The 15,100-nt window shown below is 47.1% G+C and overlaps 1 protein-coding gene across 4 annotated transcripts in view; it reads right to left on the bottom strand.

Moving 5' to 3' along the window:
- Positions 1-14,700, bottom strand: part of LOC110523126 (cyclin-I) — a 67,093-nt gene extending 52,393 nt beyond the window's left edge. The window contains exons 1-5 of one of the 4 annotated variants that reach the window (XM_036976667.1): positions 14,261-14,700; positions 14,005-14,127; positions 4,391-4,520; positions 4,017-4,147; positions 890-1,028 (exon numbers count right to left, since the gene is read on the bottom strand). The gene's annotated coding sequence lies outside the window, so the exon portion shown is untranslated. The remainder of the gene's footprint in view (positions 1-889; positions 1,029-4,016; positions 4,148-4,390; positions 4,521-14,004; positions 14,128-14,260) is intronic. The other 3 variants (XM_036976668.1, XM_036976669.1, XM_036976670.1) reach the window with 3 other exon arrangements.
- Positions 14,701-15,100: the final 400 nt, after the last annotated feature.

The raw sequence follows: 15,100 nt of genomic DNA, 5'->3' as shown, positions 1-15,100 counted from the left end.
GCACCTAAAGGACTCACAGACAATGAGAAACAAGTTTCTGGTCTGATGAAACCAAGATTGAACTCTTTGGCCTGAATGAGAAGGGTCATATGAGGAAACCTGGCATCATCCCTACGGTGAAGCATGGTGGTGGCAGCATCATGTTGTGGGGATGTTTTTCAGCAGTAGGGACTGGGAGACTAGTCAGGATGGAGGCAAAGATGAACGGACCAAAGTACAGAGAGATCCTTGATGAAAACAGGCTTCAGTGCACTCAGGACCTCAGACTGGGGTGAAGGTTCACCTTCCTCCAGGACAACGACCCTAAGCACACAGCCAAGACAAGGCAGAAGTGGCTTCGGGACAAGTCTCCGAATGAACTTGAGTGTCCCAGCCAGAACCCGGATTTGAACCCGATCGAACATCTCTGGAGAGACCTGAAAATAGCTGTGAAGAAACAAATCCCCATCCAACCTGACAGAGCTTGAGAGGATCTGCAGAGAAGAATGGAAGAAACTCCCCAAATACAGGTGTGCCAAGCTTGTAGCTTCAAACCCAAGAAGACCTGATGCTGTAATCGCTGCCAAAGGTGCTTCAACAAAATACTGAGTAAAAGGTCTGAATACTTAAGGAAATGTAATATTTTTGTGATGTCAGTAGGGGGTATTGTGATGTCATTAGGGGGTATTGTGATGTCATTAGGGGGTATTGTGTGGAGATTGATGAGGGAAAAAAACAATTTAAGTATAAGTCTGTAAGGTAACTAAATGTGGGAAAAAGTCCAGGGGTCTGAATACTTCCTGAATGCACTGTATGTGTGTGGGGGGGGGGCTGTACTGGATTGTTAATGGATATTAACAACTCATCTCTTAGACAAAATGTACAACAACACACCAACTCCTGTCCTTACCAGCAGCAGACATGGCTAGTCTATTCTGGGTGTGGTGCAGCCGGAGTGAGTTAGACAAGCAGGTGTCTGTCCCAAGGCGTTCTCTGGGGCTGAGCAGGGCCAAAAGGTGGGTCTCTGACACAGCCCCTCTCCCTACCACCTGGAGAACCAGACATTACAGAAAGACAGACGTCACGTTTATCATTTACGGGCAGTGAGACAGTTTACCTGTACATACTGTATTCCATCAGTGTTGATCATCACAGTGAAACAGACAGCCCTGGGTTCAAAATGGGATTTGTTTTCTAATTTAACCTTTTACTAGTTTACACAACGATATGAAAACGTAACAACGGCAACGATTTTACTGAGTTACAGTTCATATAAAAAGGAAATTAGTCCATTTGAAATGAATTCATGAGGCTCTAATCTATGGATTTCACATGACTGGGAAAACAGATATACATGCAACAGAAACCAGTCAGTATCTGGTGTGAACACAATTTGCCTCATGCAGTGTGACATCTCCTTCACATCGAGTTGATCAGGCTGTTGATTGTGGAATGATGTCCCACTCCTCTTCAATGACTGTGTTTAGTTACTGGATAGTGGCGGGAACTGGAACATGCTGTCTTACACAACGATCCAGAGCATCCCAAACACGCTCAGTGGGGTGACATATGGGGCGGCAGCGTAGCCTAGTGGTTAGAGCGTTGGACTAGTAACCGGAAGGTTGCGAGTTCAAACCCCCGAGCTGACAAGGTACTGATCTGTCGTTCTGCCCCTGAACAGGCAGTTAACCCACTGTTCCCAGGCCGTCATTGAAAATAAGAATTTGTTCTTAACTGACTTGCCTGGTTAAATAAAGGTAAAATAAAAATAAATAAAATATCTGGTGAGTAGGCAGGCCATGGAAGAACTGGGACATTTTCAGCTTCCAGGAATTGTGTACTGACTGATCCTTGTGACATGTTTCAGCATGATAATGCACTGCCCCACGGGGTGATGACAGAGGATGAATGATACAACAATGGGTCTCAGGATCTCGTCACAGTATCTCTGTGCATTCAAACTGCTAATCAAAAAAAACGCAATTGTGTTCGTTGTCCGTAGCTTATACCTGCCCATAACCCCACCGCCACCACGGGGAACCCTGTTCACAACGTTGACATCAGCAAACGACTCGCCCACACGACGCTATCCACGCTGGCTGCCATCTGCTTGGTACAGTTGAAAACCATGATTCATCCGTGAACAGTACACGTCTCCTGTGTGCCAGTGGCCATCGAAGGTGAGCATTTGCCCACTGAAGTCGGTTACGACAGCAAACTGCAGTCAGGTCAAGACCCCGGTGAGGATAATTAGCATGCAGATGAACTTCCGAGACAGTTTTTGACAGTTGGTGCAGAAATGATGAGGCTGGTTGAGGCTGGTTGGACTTAATGCCACATTCTCTAAAACGAGATCGGTAGAGAAATGAACATGAAGTTCTCTGGCAACAGCTCTGGTGGACATTCCTGCAGTCAGCATGTCAATTGCACACTCCCTCAAAACATCTGTGGTATCTGTGTTGTGTGACGAAACTGCATATTTTAGCATGGCCTTTTATTGTCCCCAGCACAAGGTGCACCTGTGTAATGATGATGCTGTTTAATCAGCTTCTTGATATGCCACAGGTGTATGGATTATCTTGGCAAAGGAGAAATGCTCACTAACAGGGATGTAAACAATGTGTGTATGGAAAATTTCCGGAATATTTTATTTCAGCTCATGAAACCAACACTTTACATGTTGCGCTTATATTTTTTGTTTGTTCAGTGTTATACCATTTGAATACAGGTTCTGCAGTAAGACTGGTTTGTCAGCAATGGCCTGAAGGACATGATTCACTCAAAACACAAGACAAACCCATTGAATTCAAATGAATGCACACAACAGAATAACTGTAACAGCAACACTTCCTGAGATCTGAGAGCTCAACCAAGTGAGGGGAGTTATTTACTAATTAGTGACCTTAATTCATTAATCAAGCACAAGCGAGGAGCTTAAACCCGCAGACGCTCGGGCCCTCCGTGGAATGAGTTCTGACACGTGCCGTTTAGCCTTCTCCCTCTAGAACAGACGACAGGCATCTAGCGATCAGTCACAAAGCGAGCGATGGCACTGCTGGTTTGTCAGTCCGCTGTCTGTCCCAACTCTCAGTAACCGTGTTATATTTTTGTCGAAGAGCATGATGCTTCTTAAATCGTCTCCTGTGAGTGAATTTACACATCCCATGTGTACCCATGTAACGTAATGAGTTGAAATACACTTCATTCACTTTCTCTACGATTTGCCTGACCTTCACTTGAACAAACGAGCAAATGAGTAGATAAAGCATGTCTGGTTGGAGGGGTGTATGCTGGGTGAAGACAATTCAGAAATCTCTTCCAATACACATTTGCCTGTCAGCATCACTGTTATAAGCCAACTTTTTTTGATGAATTTAAGCTCATGAATATGGGGAATTTTGCTTAATTTACCCAAAAGTTTCAGACTCTTTGCAACCCTAGTTGTCACACAACTACACATTTTTAGTGGCTTTTTATTGTCCCCAGCACAAGGTGCAACTGTGTAATGATCATGCTGTTTAATCAGCTTATTGATATGCCACACCTGTCAGGTGGATGGATTATCTTGGCGAAGGAGAAACTCTCGCTAACAGTGTTGAAAACAAAACATGTACACCACATTTGATAGAAATAAGGTTTTTGTTCATATGGAACATTTCTGGGAACTTTTATTTCGGCCCGGCTACTCGGCCCCCGGCTACTCGGCCCCCGGCTACTCGGCCCCCGGCTACTCGGCTACTGACAGGAAACAAAACACTTTGGCATAAAGACAGATACATTCCATTACTGTGAGGTGAACAAGGGACTAGCAGACACGTTGTCGAGCTGAATTCATCAAGGTGACTTCAACGGTGGGTTGTACCACAGGGCCCTGGGGTCAGAAAAATATATATAGGGAGGAGGGTTCCATTTGGGACACAACCTAGCTGATAAACATCTCCAAACTACACCAGCTGTGGGATAGGAGTGTGTCTGTTAAAAACAGCTGTGAACCGAATGATTGGGCCTCTACAAAATGTAATTACAAAGTTGTGTACCTGTGTGGCGACGAGGTGCTGGAAAAAGGCATGGACGTCTCTCAGGTCATTTGGACAGGATGACTCTCTCCACTTGGCACAGTCAGAGGATTTGTCTGTTATGAAAGTGTGTGACAACAACGGTCTTCGGTCTGTAAAGACATACACACATAAAGCACAACAGATTTGAACATCTACCATAGTCACTCCATATTTCTTAAAACTAAGATCTCCGTGTTTGAATAACGACAATGTTCTATTTCCAACTGTAAAACACGTATGAGTTGATCGGATATGGCTAGGTTAAAACGTTTTGTCAAATCAGCCAGGCAACAGTTACAAAAAAAACTAAATCATCAAGTAACCATGGAGTGGCTTTTACGGTCTTAAATTACCTATCAGTGAGCTCCACACCTGTCCAGTCAGCACATCATCATCATCATCCTGAGGTGAACAGAGACACCATCTCCATGACGACAGCGTTGAAGTCCAGGGTTACCGTCGTCCTGACGGAACGTCTGCAAACTGAATCATGACGAGAGACACTGTGTGAAATGACGGGAATACGGACAACACCTACAGTACTACTTGCTGAGAGATGTGGTGTCCCAATACCTCCCCCCCCCCTCTCTCTCTCCCGACGTGGGAACCCCTCTCCCGACGTGGGAACCCCTACCCCCTCTCCCGACGTGGGAACCCCTACCCCCTCTCCCGACGTGGGAACCCCTACCCCCTCTCCCGACGTGGGAACCCCTACCCCCTCTCCCGACGTGGGAACCCCTACCCCCTCTCCCGACGTGGGAACCTCTACCCCCTCTCCCGACGTGGGAACCTCTACCCCCTCTCCCGACGTGGGAACCTCTACCCCCTCTCCCGACGTGGGAACCTCTACCCCCTCTCCCGACGTGGGAACCTCTACCCCCTCTCCCGACGTGGGAACCTCTACCCCCTCTCCCGACGTGGGAACCTCTACCCCCTCTCCCGACGTGGGAACCTCTACCCCCTCTCCCGACGTGGGAACCTCTACCCCCTCTCCCGACGTGGGAACCTCTACCCCCTCTCCCGACGTGGGAACCTCTACCCCCTCTCCCGACGTGGGAACCTCTACCCCCTCTCCCGACGTGGGAACCTCTACCCCCTCTCCCGACGTGGGAACCTCTACCCCCTCTCCCGACGTGGGAACCTCTACCCCCTCTCCCGACGTGGGAACCTCTACCCCCTCTCCCGACGTGGGAACCTCTACCCCCTCTCCCGACGTGGGAACCTCTACCCCCTCTCCCGACGTGGGAACCTCTACCCCCTCTCCCGACGTGGGAACCTCTACCCCCTCTCCCGACGTGGGAACCTCTACCCCCTCTCCCGACGTGGGAACCTCTACCCCCTCTCCCGACGTGGGAACCTCTACCCCCTCTCCCGACGTGGGAACCTCTACCCCCTCTCCCGACGTGGGAACCTCTACCCCCTCTCCCGACGTGGGAACCTCTACCCCCTCTCCCGACGTGGGAACCTCTACCCCCTCTCCCGACGTGGGAACCTCTACCCCCTCTCCCGACGTGGGAACCTCTACCCCCTCTCCCGACGTGGGAACCTCTACCCCCTCTCCCGACGTGGGAACCTCTACCCCCTCTCCCGACGTGGGAACCTCTACCCCCTCTCCCGACGTGGGAACCTCTACCCCCTCTCCCGACGTGGGAACCTCTACCCCCTCTCCCGACGTGGGAACCTCTACCCCCTCTCCCGACGTGGGAACCTCTACCCCCTCTCCCGACGTGGGAACCTCTACCCCCTCTCCCGACGTGGGAACCTCTACCCCCTCTCCCGACGTGGGAACCTCTACCCCCTCTCCCGACGTGGGAACCTCTACCCCCTCTCCCGACGTGGGAACCTCTACCCCCTCTCCCGACGTGGGAACCTCTACCCCCTCTCCCGACGTGGGAACCTCTACCCCCTCTCCCGACGTGGGAACCTCTACCCCCTCTCCCGACGTGGGAACCTCTACCCCCTCTCCCGACGTGGGAACCTCTACCCCCTCTCCCGACGTGGGAACCTCTACCCCCTCTCCCGACGTGGGAACCTCTACCCCCTCTCCCGACGTGGGAACCTCTACCCCCTCTCCCGACGTGGGAACCTCTACCCCCTCTCCCGACGTGGGAACCTCTACCCCCTCTCCCGACGTGGGAACCTCTACCCCCTCTCCCGACGTGGGAACCTCTACCCCCTCTCCCGACGTGGGAACCTCTACCCCCTCTCCCGACGTGGGAACCTCTACCCCCTCTCCCGACGTGGGAACCTCTACCCCCTCTCCCGACGTGGGAACCTCTACCCCCTCTCCCGACGTGGGAACCTCTACCCCCTCTCCCGACGTGGGAACCTCTACCCCCTCTCCCGACGTGGGAACCTCTACCCCCTCTCCCGACGTGGGAACCTCTACCCCCTCTCCCGACGTGGGAACCTCTACCCCCTCTCCCGACGTGGGAACCTCTACCCCCTCTCCCGACGTGGGAACCTCTACCCCCTCTCCCGACGTGGGAACCTCTACCCCCTCTCCCGACGTGGGAACCTCTACCCCCTCTCCCGACGTGGGAACCTCTACCCCCTCTCCCGACGTGGGAACCTCTACCCCCTCTCCCGACGTGGGAACCTCTACCCCCTCTCCCGACGTGGGAACCTCTACCCCCTCTCCCGACGTGGGAACCTCTACCCCCTCTCCCGACGTGGGAACCTCTACCCCTCTCCCGACGTGGGAACCTCTACCCCTCTCTCTCTCCCGACGTGGGAACCTCTACCCCTCTCTCTCGACGTGGGAACCTCTACCCCTCTCTCTCCCGACGTGGGAACCTCTACCCCTCTCTCTCCCGACGTGGGAACCTCTACCCCTCTCTCTCCCGACGTGGGAACCTGGATTTAAAAACAGTGGAAACTCACTCATGATCTTCATCCCAATTCACCAACGTTCTCCTGCAGTTTGCCCTTGTCATGCATACAGTCTGTCATGGATTTAAAAAACAGTGGAAACTCACTTCTGTTACACAACTTTAAATCCATGACTGGGAGTGGACACTTGGGGAGAGGGTTAGTGGAGAACAGGAGAAGGGTAAATAATTGGGGCAGGGCCATAAGTTTAGTGGCAGGTATCTTAACCTCTTACCCTTTTCTCCACCGTCCATAGATGGACAGTGACAGTGGAGCTGCCAACCAGACTCTCTCTGCACACGGGGACCAAAAGACGAGCCGTAGCAATCAGTTCAGGCAGTACACTGACATTACAATGCTGAATTTCCCCTTGAAGAGACTTGGGGAATTTAAGTGTCCTGCCTGGATTGAAAAATAATTGTCCCAACTCTGAGCTGGAAGAGAAACACTATTAAAACTATTCCTAAAATCAGAGTTAAATACGCAGAGAAAACATGAGGACAATGTGAAAGAATCATGGCTACAGACAGCTGCTCTAGAAAGCTAGTCTATCTGCTTATACTGTGGAGCGTCAGACCAGAACGCCCCTCGGGGCCGACAGCGTCAGACCAGAACGCCCTCGGGGCCGACAGCGTCAGACCAGAACGCCCTCGGGGCCTACAGCGTCAGACCAGAACGCCCTCGGGGCCTACAGCGTCAGACCAGAACGCCCTCGGGGCCTACAGCGTCAGACCAGAACGCCCTCGGGGCCTACAGCGTCAGACCAGAACGCCCTCGGGGCCTACAGCGTCAGACCAGAACGCCCTCGAGGCCTACAGCGTCAGACCAGAACGCCCTCGAGGCCGACAGCGTCAGACCAGAACGCCCTCGAGGCCGACAGCGTCAGACCAGAACGCCCTCGAGGCCGACAGCGTCAGACCAGAACGCCCTCGAGGCCGACAGCGTCAGACCAGAACGCCCTCGAGGCCGACAGCGTCAGACCAGAACGCCCTCGAGGCCGACAGCGTCAGACCAGAATGCCCTAAAGGCCAAAACAGAGTGACAGGTCAGCTAGAGTATGTGACCTTAGATGACCTTACAGCCAGGGCTCTGTTGTGTGTTTACATGCTGGGTGGCCTGACATTGTGTTCATACAGGAGACACACACTCGTTAACACATGCTGATATTGAGTGAGTGAGGCCTAACAGGGTTTTATAAATAAGCATCAACCAGTGGGTCATGTGATGGGAATACAGAGATGACCAGTTTATAGAGGAGTATGGAGTGCAGTGATGTGTCCTATAAGGAGCATTGGTGGCAAATCCAAACCAAGCTATCTGATTGAATGGCTTGTCCTGCACTTTGTAAAAACCCAGAGTACATGTTGGAAAAATATCTTGGTTCACTTCTAAACATAACAATGTGAATGTAAAGAGGACTGGCTAGGTAGCCTAGTGGTTAGAGTGTTGGACTAGTAACCGAAAGGTTGCCTGATCGAATCCCCAAGCTGACAAGGTTGTTCTGTTGTTCTGCCTGGGAACAAGGCAGTTAACCCACTGTTCCTAGGCCATCATTGTAAATAAGAATGTGTTCTTAACTGACTTGCCTTGTAAGGTAAAAAAAAATAAAAATGTAAGACTGGTAAGAGTCGAGTCCTCATTCAAATAACAATTCTTTAGCTTTAAAACATTTTTTTTACACCCCAGTTCACTTTAAAAAGAGGTCTGAGATCAGTTATTTTTAAAGGAGGACAATAGGTGAAAACACCCCTTAATTTAAGCAAAAACGCATCATGACCAGTTCAATACAGGAAGTAGACTGAAATTCCAAATACATTTCATTCCAGGAAGTAAAAGGACTTGTACCGGATCCCAACCCATGTCACAATTAGGATACAGCGTTATAAATGCAACGCAAGCATGGATGATGTTATTGTGCTTTACATTCATCCTGCCGAAGGCCAACGGTGGTGATCTGTCTTGATTGTACCATTGAGCTGGAATGAGAGGCTTGTGGCTTACATCAAAACATGGAGGCTTCCCTCCATGGCACTCCAGCACCACCCAGTGGAGGGCTGAAGTACTGCGTTAGTTTTGAATTAGTTCATAGAATTTAAATTCCAGTTTCTGAATAAAAATTGATGGAACGCAGCAATAATCTAAGAAAATCATGTCACAAGTCAAAAAAATGAAAATTGCAGTTCAAATTTAATTGTGCAGAGTCTGCCGTTCCCCATTGTAGGGGAAAAAAGGGCGGCCTGTTTTGTCAAGACAAAACAAATTAAAATTGTTCTCGTCACATGCTTCGTAAAGACAAAAGGTATAGACCGACAATGAAATGTTTACATACGGGCCCTTCCCAACAAGACACACAAAATAATTATGTAATAACAACTCAATAATAAATACACAATGAGTAACGATAACTATATACACTGGGTACCAGTACTGAGTCCTCTAGATTATAAATGTTTGTGTAACTTGCTCTCTGCAAAAAGCTAGTTAGTTGGTCGACGCAAGCTGCAAATGTGAGTGAAAAATATAAAATGGTGTTAGCCTTTAATGCTAATCACATGCTGGCAAACCTTAGCTCTAATACAGCCCGGTACCAATGGAGGACTCTCAGCATCATTTGTGCAACAGCTTAATCAAAATCAGAAAGGAGAAAAAAAAGGCAAAGAATATTAAGAACTCTTTGAATATAACCATTTGAACGTAATTAGAGTCCCATGGGAAACACAGACTGTCATTTTGGTTCCTACACCAAATCACAACCATCTCCTCCCTTACTTTTAAATTCATTGTCATGACAAAACCTCTGTATTCCAACCATAATTCACATTTTTATCATTCTATTGATATGATTCCAACAGTTTACCCAAATGTTTTGATCTATAAATTGCAAGTAAAAATCTTCTCACCCATTTCGTACAGCCCTACCCACTAGCCTGGCATCGCAAGCACCATGCTCTACCAACGGAGCGATGAAGGGATTTAAACTTGAAGCAACGCCAGATGGACAACAAGGGGAGTTGAAGTAGTCAAGAGGGCGTCACCAAGGAAACAAAGGAGAGAGAATTCCATTTATTTTTTTTTCTCAACTTAACAGTTTGCTTCAGTTCAATAACCATTCTAGCTCGGGTGAAGGGAAGGGGGGGGGGGGGGGGGGGGGGGGTGTTGGTTCCATGAGCTGAAATAAAAGATCCCAGAAAAGTTCCATATGAACAGTAACCTTATTTCTATCAAATGTGGTGCAGATGTTTTGTTTTGTTTACAACACTGTTAGCAAGCGTTTCTCCTTCGCCAAGATAATCCATCCACCTGACAGGTGTGGCATATCAAGAAGCGGATTAAACAGCATGATCATTAAACAGGTGCACCTTGTGCTGGGGACAATAAAAAGCCACTAAAAATGTATAGTTGTGTGACAACTAGGGCTGCAAAGAGTCTGAAACTTTTGGGTAAATTAAGCTAAATTTCCCATATTCATGAGCTTAAATTCATCAAAAAAAGTTGGCTTATAACAGTGATGCTCACAGGCAATGTGTATTGGAAGAGATTTCTGAATCGTCTTCACCCAGCATACACCCCTCCAACCAGACATGCTTTATCTACTAATTTGCTGGATGTAGAGTTCAACAGAGTTCAAGTGAAGGTCAGGCAAATTGTAGAGAAAGCAGACTGTATTGCAATCATCCCTGATGGGTGGTCGAATGTTCTTGGCCAATGAATAATTAACATAATCTCCACCAGTATTCTACAAGAGCACCGACACAAGGGACAACAGACACACCAGTCTCTACATTGCAGATGAGCTCAAGGCAGTCATCAATGACCTTGGATCACAGAAGGTATCTGCACTGGTGACAGACAATGCTGCGAACACGAAGGCTGCTTGGTCTAAACTCCTACCCTCACATCACACCCATTGGCTGTGCTGCTCATGCATTGAATCTGCTCCTCAAGGACATCATGGCACTGAAAACAGTGGATTCACTCTACAAGAGAGCCAAGGGTCATCAAATTATAACAGCAATCTACCTCCACAAGCAAAGTGAGAAGAATAAGAGCACCACATCGAAGCTGCCCAGCAACACCCGTTGGGGTGGTGTTGTCATCATGTTTCACAGTCTCCTGGAGAGGAAGGCTCTCCAAGAAATGGCTGTATCACGGTCTGCCAATATGGACAGCCAGAGGATCCTCCTGGATGTTATATTTTGGGAGAGAGTGGTAAGCAGCCTGAAACCTATAGCAGTAGCCATTGCACGGATTGAGGGAGACAATGCCATCCAGTCGGATGTTCAGACTGCTTGCAGATGTAAGAGAAGAAATACATACTGCCCTGCCCACCTCACTGTTGCTCCAAGCAGAGGATACTGCAGTTCTGAAAGCACATACAGGCCACAGCGTACATGTTGGACCCCAAGTATGCTGGCAAGAGCATCCTGTCTGGTGCAGAGATCAACAAGGCCAATGGTGTCATCACTACCGTGTCTCGCCACCTTGGCCTGGATGAGGGCAAAGTTCATGGCAGTCTGGCGAAGTACACTTCCAAGCAAGGGCTTTGGGATGGAGATACAATATGACAGTCGTGCATATCTCATGAGCCACCTGGTGGAAGGGACTTTGTGGATCTGAGGCTCTTTCCCTTGTTGCCTCCATCATCCTCCAAATCCCACCAACATCAGCCGCCTCAGAGCGCAACTGGTCCTTGTTTGGGAACACACACACACACACCAAAGCACGCAACAGGCTGACCAATACAAAAGGTTGAAAAATTGGTGGCCATCCAGGCAAATTTGAGGCTTTTAGAGCCTGACAACGAACCATCCTCAACAAGGTTGGAAAGTGACAGTGAAGATGAGGCCTCAGAGTCTGATGTTCAAGAGGGGGAGAAGACATGGAAGCCTGAGAGTCTGATGTTCAAGAGGTGGACATTGAGGAGGTCCAAGGAGAAGACATGGAAGCCTGAGAGGAAGACAACCAAAGCTTTAGTTTCTAGACTATCATTTTACAGATGTATGTTGAAAACGTTTTTGGGAGATGCGATGGATCATTGGGGATCATTCAATATTCCCGTTCTTTTGTTGTTCAGTGAAATCATCCCATGTGAAGAGTCAACTCATTTAATCCAATTCATAACTAAATTGTTTTTATTTCTATTGGAAGGATTTAATCATTTGAAATGATGTCTACTTATGATGAGGTAAAAAGTTTATGTTTCTGTCTCCATTTAATGTGGTAAATATATCCAATGCAAAAAACATCTACATTTAAATGGTATTAACATTAATTCCCATATATTCCCACGGAAAGTTTACACCTCTGAATATTCCCCAAAAAGTTCAACCCTAGTGACAACACAGAAGTTGAGGGAGAGTGCAATAGGCATGTTAAACTGCAGGAATGTCGACCAGAGCTGTTTCCAGATAATTGAATGTTCATTTCTCTACCATAGGCCGCCTCCAACGTCAATTTAGAGAATTTGGCAGTTTGTCCAACCGGCCTCACAACCGCAGGCCACGTGTACGGCGGCGTGTGAGCGAGCGGTTTGCTGATGTCAGCGTCTTAAACGCCCCACGGTGGCGTTATGGTATAGGCATAACAAACCAAATAGCATTTCATTGATGGATATTTGAATGCACAGAGTTAACGTGACGAGATCCCGAGGTCCATTTTTTTCTATTGATCTGTGACCAACAGATGCATATCTGTATTCCCAGTCATGCGAAATCCATAGATAAAGGCCTAATGAACTCATTTCAAATGACTGATTTCCTCATATAAAAAAAAAAAATGCATATTGCATTTTAATTTGTGTTTAGTATAGTTTCAGGGTGAATGCGACGTTCACAGCCTCCATTTCTGAAACTAGGCATGATGGTTGATGTGGAAAGCCTCGTAGAGCAGTGTCTCAGCTTGGACAAGGTCTACAATGGCTCCTCACCATGTACCTTTTACTACATCAGTGTTAACATGAAGAGCGTCATCTGTCACGTTGGCAAATTTTTTTCCCACGTCTCAATTATTATTTATTTATTTAATTAAAACTGGTGGGCAAACTTCATTGCAGTGACATTTCTGGCCCACACTCAGCACTGAAAAAATTCCAGTCAGGACAGCCACCCTTCTCTTCCCCTGTCCAAAGTGGAAGCGTTCGCCAAAGTATATGATTCACTGTTCAAGAAGCATCCTTGTAGTTATACTGGTTCGAAGTTCTGCTATATGACAAGTCATTGAAATATAAATAACTTGACAGGAGAGCCAATGACGTGTGTTGTTCACAGTTCAAAAACCAGGAAGTAAAAATAGAACCGTTCTAACATGCTCTGTAATGTCCAAACGGATCTGAGAGAGCTGTTCACCATTTGCTGGAGAAAGACAAGAACATAATTCACAACAAGCAAAATCTGAAAGTTCAAAATGTTTAGCAACATACACACGAGTAAATCATAATGAGAACGTTAAACATCCACACTAATAAATTCGATATTTAACCGTTTTATGGCAATAGGCCGAGTATCGTTGTACCTAAACTGTATGTGTAAACATGTGTATGCAGGGCCCAGCTGTAAAAGAGACCTTGGTCTCAGTCTGTTCCTTGTTGAAATAAAAGGTAGAATAATAATGGCATTGGTCATTAACACCTTAAATCTGTTTCATCTTAATCGTATTAGGGCATAATCTAAGTATACGGCAAATAAAACACCGTTTTCTGTGTTCTCTTTTAGGTCATTAACACGGCTTTAATCAGAGTTAGTTCTGCGCATGTAGTGACACTAACAGGGCGAGTTTCCTTTGTGCGAATGAAGTGACTTCGGAAAAAACTTAATGCATTTTAATAGTTTAACCATACAAACGCAATCAAATAGTAATCACAAAAATAACATGGTCTCTGTGGTATCAATGCGATATTCTGCATTGATCAATGACTGATTCCATGTAAATAGAATTATTGAGGAAATCGTTATTGCAAAGTATGTAAATATTTAAATCCTATTTTTTTTCTCCGACTATTCACGATAAAAAAATAGTATTGTTTGCATGTAACCGTACTCACTGTCTTATCAAACATTATCAACAACTGGGATTAGAGAAGAATGACAGGCCACATTACCTCTTTTTGGTGTCGAAGGGGCGCTATAGGATCCACTGGCACACATGGCTCTCCCGTCACGTGGGTGTTGAGATTCATACTGCCCCGTCTTTGGTTGACTACCACCGTGCAAAACATCAACGCCTGTAAAATAGCAACGAATGTACATGTTTAAAATAACATGATTAAAATCATGATTGTCCATGCATTATCCAGCCAGCCATGACACGAGGCCAGCCGTCCTAGAAAATTCATTACCATCGACGTAACAACTCACCTCGTGAAGAGCAACGTTTACTTCCAACACTTGACTAATACAAACCCCAGCCTGCGACGTTAAATCAAAGTTGAACTGGGTTGCCCAGAGTTAAAATAAACCGGGTAAAACCTTTGTAGAAGTATGTAATCCATGCCCGAAAGAAATCGCAACGCATTAGCCCAACAACCACGTCGCATGACAGTTCTGGACATGTACACCATGTGGCTAAACTAGAAACCACTAGTTACCTAACTAAACACCTAGCTAGTAAGACTACATTCCTGCTCTCATTAGCCCTCTTTAAAATGTGCCATGTCCACGCCCAAAACTATTTCAAAAAAAGAAAAAGTCCAGAAACCCCTCAAATGCGCACTGTTTAGAAGATCGAACGATATTGATGGGACCCGTCCAGCGCCACCCCAAATGGGCATAGGATCAGGTGTGGTCTTCATTCTTCTTCGATGGAGTTTAACAGCAGTTGGCATCCAATGTTAATGATGCATTACCGCCGCCAGCTGGACGGGGTATTGATTAAGTAACTAAAAAAAAGCAATTACGGGAAAAACGACATCAATACAAAATGTAACACGTGAACTAACGAAACCCACCACACTTATTAAATCACAGTCCACTCCAAAATACATCCCTACACAGGCTCAGAGGCTTGTAATGGCGGAACATTCGACTGAAATCACGAAGAACACTCAAAAAACATTCAGTTACATTTGATTATGGATCCCCCATTTGCTGCTGCCTGGGTTCCAGCAAAATTAAGGCCGTTTATACATTTAAAAAAACAACAACATTACATTCACAGATTTCACAAGACACTATGTGCCATCAGGCCCCTTACTTCAC

Source organism: Oncorhynchus mykiss, chromosome 5 (genome assembly GCF_013265735.2).
Source record: "Oncorhynchus mykiss isolate Arlee chromosome 5, USDA_OmykA_1.1, whole genome shotgun sequence".
NCBI classification, from domain to species: Eukaryota; Metazoa; Chordata; class Actinopteri; order Salmoniformes; family Salmonidae; genus Oncorhynchus; species Oncorhynchus mykiss.
The sequence above is the reverse complement of the archived record's forward strand: the minus strand, read 5'-3'. Positions and strand labels throughout refer to the sequence as shown.